The 2,720-nt window shown below is 50.0% G+C and overlaps 1 long non-coding RNA gene across 1 annotated transcript; it reads right to left on the reverse strand.

The window, feature by feature from the left end:
• Positions 1–711: 711 nt before the first annotated feature.
• LOC132388512 (uncharacterized) lies at positions 712–2,111 on the reverse strand. Its single transcript, XR_009510249.1, has 3 exons — positions 2,043–2,111; positions 1,713–1,777; positions 712–1,386 (listed from the first exon to the last, which is right to left on the reverse strand). It is a non-coding gene; the product is annotated as an uncharacterized LOC132388512 (long non-coding RNA).
• Positions 2,112–2,720: the final 609 nt, after the last annotated feature.

The following is a 2,720-nucleotide window of genomic DNA, read 5'->3' on the forward strand; positions in this document are numbered from 1 at the left end:
AGATTTAGATTCACATTGAATAATCGCTAATTTCTTCGGTTGATCGATGGAAGTATTCTGACTTGTCGCATCGCCGCCTGGTGTGGAGGCTGTAGCGTGTTCTGCACACAGCCGGCTACATCACGGCCACAACTCTCCCCACCATCTCGGGCATCATCAAGCTGCGACGACTCGAAAAGGTGGCATCCGTCACTGACGCGTCTCACCGCACGGGGCAATTTCCCTGATCATTACTCCCAGCGGGAAGAGGCACAGGAGCCTGAAATCTGAACGATTCAGGAACACCTTCTTCCCTACGTCAATGCAATGTCGATCACATGAACCCACCTGTACATTTTCGCTGAATTTATTTATTTATTTACTTACTTATGTACCTATTTGTTTGTTTGTTTATTTATTTATTCACTGTAATTTACATTAACTTTACATATATGTGCCGAACTGATCTCAGTCGGAGATATAAAAATCGGATCGTTATTCCGGTGGAATACATGCGACACGGACAGACAGGAACTTCGGCAACCCGACCTTCATCAGTCCGGGCACGGACACAGGAGACAGGACGTCACGTTGAAGTTGTACAGGGCGTCGGTGAGGCCGCGCTCGGAGTACGGTTTCCAGTCCTGGCCGCCCTGCTGTTCGAAAGATGGCACTGAGCTGGAAAGGGTTGGATGGAGATTTACAAGGATATTTCCCGTGCTCGCGGTGTGAACAGGCATGAACAGAGGTGGGGTAAGTCGGGGCATTTTTCCTTGGAGCGTAGGAGTGACGATGCAGAGCTGCAAAAACGACGGGGTGCACAGATAGGGTGGATGCGCACAGTCCCTAGGGTCGTGGAATCGAGAATCTGAGGACACAGGATTGTGCTGACAGGCAAGCGAGAGGAGGGAGATCGAGTTGATCAGATAGGGGAGACAGACGTAGGAGGGAGCCGGAAAGGAGAGGGCGAAAGACTGCCGGTGGGCGAATTGGTCATTGCGATTTGTCCCGTGATTAGGCCAGGATTAAATCGGGGGTTATTGCTGGCTCATTTTGCCTGAGGGGCACTTTAAATCGCATTGGGTCAGACAGGGTAGGAGATATGGAGAGAGAGTGCGATAGAGGAATAGGGGAGTAAAGAAGGGCCGAGGGGCAGATGGGGAATTGTCGGTGGGGTTGAGAGACAGGGGAGATAGCGGGGGTTGTCACATGATTGATAACTCCCGTATTGGATGTCGACAGAGATCCTGGATCTCCTCAGGAATATCCGGGTACACAGATGCAGCCGTCTCGCAGATGAAATGGTGTTCATTACGATTGCAAGGGGATCGCCCACTGGACGATTTACATTCAGTGCAATGGAGGTTCCCAGAGTGTGTCTTGTACAGGACATTAGAGGCCACTTTCCTGTCAAAAAGGGTTAAACAATCTCAACAAAAGCAAAATACATCCAGGAAACCACCACGAGAGTTTTTCACGGACTGTTCCCAATACACCGCTCTCTCACCGCGGCCCCGTGTCAGTCTCCAGACAGTTCCAACTACACCACTCTCTCTCCACAGCCCGGTGACCGTCTCCATACTAATCATACTCTCCCACTCTCTGCTTGGACCCGTGTCAGTCTCCAAACTAGTCCCACTGACCCTCTCCTTTACCAGAAACCTCTGTCAGTCTGCAATCAAAACGCACTGACACAGTCCAACAACACAGAGCCCTGTAAGTCCGAACCTCACCCGTCTTTACATTTTCCAATCCAGTATTTTCTATTTTGATGGCAGACAGCGTTGAAAAAAAAATTCTGTGAAAATAAAATTACAGTATTAATTCTTAGCAGGAGGTGTACTTTGCTTCTTACCCCAGGACTGTGTGATGTGACGGTGTGGAGGGAGATTCACTCAGTGTCTGACCCCGGGAGTGTGTGATGGGACGGTGTGGAGGGAGATTCACTCTGTGTCTGACGCCGGGGGTGTGTGCTGGGACGGGTCGGTGGGAGATTCAGTAGGTGTCTGACCTCGGGAGTGTGAGATTGCTGTGGATAAATCTCCTCACGGTGTTACACGTACCTTTTCCTCTGTTGTATTTAATTGAAGAAGCCTCGATGTGTAGTTTGAACATTGTTTCGTCGCTCCACGGTAAGATGTTTCAAACGTGGATATGAAATAACACGATCTTCATTTCTGACCCAATCCTTGTAACAAGTTTGCTCTGGAAATCAGGAAAAATTAACTGTGAATCTCCCTCACAGTGCCAATTCGCCCACTTTAATTCAGACGCTGAATGTCGTCCTACCACTATCCCACGCTGTACCATCACACACACGAGTGATCAGAGGCAGACCACTCCACAATCCATCAACACACTCTGTCAGTTCAGACACACAGTGAAACTCCCTCAGCATCAATCACAAATTCCCTGGATGAGATAGAAGATGGAAGTCCCTACACACCATCGCAAACGAACATGGTCAAGCGCAGACTGAGTTCCCTCCACTGCAGCGCGGAGATCCAAGGTGAGGTTCCCACCACACGTTCCCTTCACGCACTCCCGTGGTCAGACGCTCAGTCAAGCTTCCTCCACACTGAGCCATCACCCACACCAGCGTTCAGACAAAGAGAGGCGCTCGCACCTCACAGTTCCATCACACACTCCCATATCGGACATAGAGTGCAGCCGCATCCATTTTGTCCCAACACCCACACGGAGTCAGACACAGAGTGAATCTTCCTCCACAGAGTCCCATC

This window comes from Hypanus sabinus, unplaced genomic scaffold, assembly GCF_030144855.1.
Source record: "Hypanus sabinus isolate sHypSab1 unplaced genomic scaffold, sHypSab1.hap1 scaffold_338, whole genome shotgun sequence".
Taxonomy (NCBI): domain Eukaryota; kingdom Metazoa; phylum Chordata; class Chondrichthyes; order Myliobatiformes; family Dasyatidae; genus Hypanus; species Hypanus sabinus.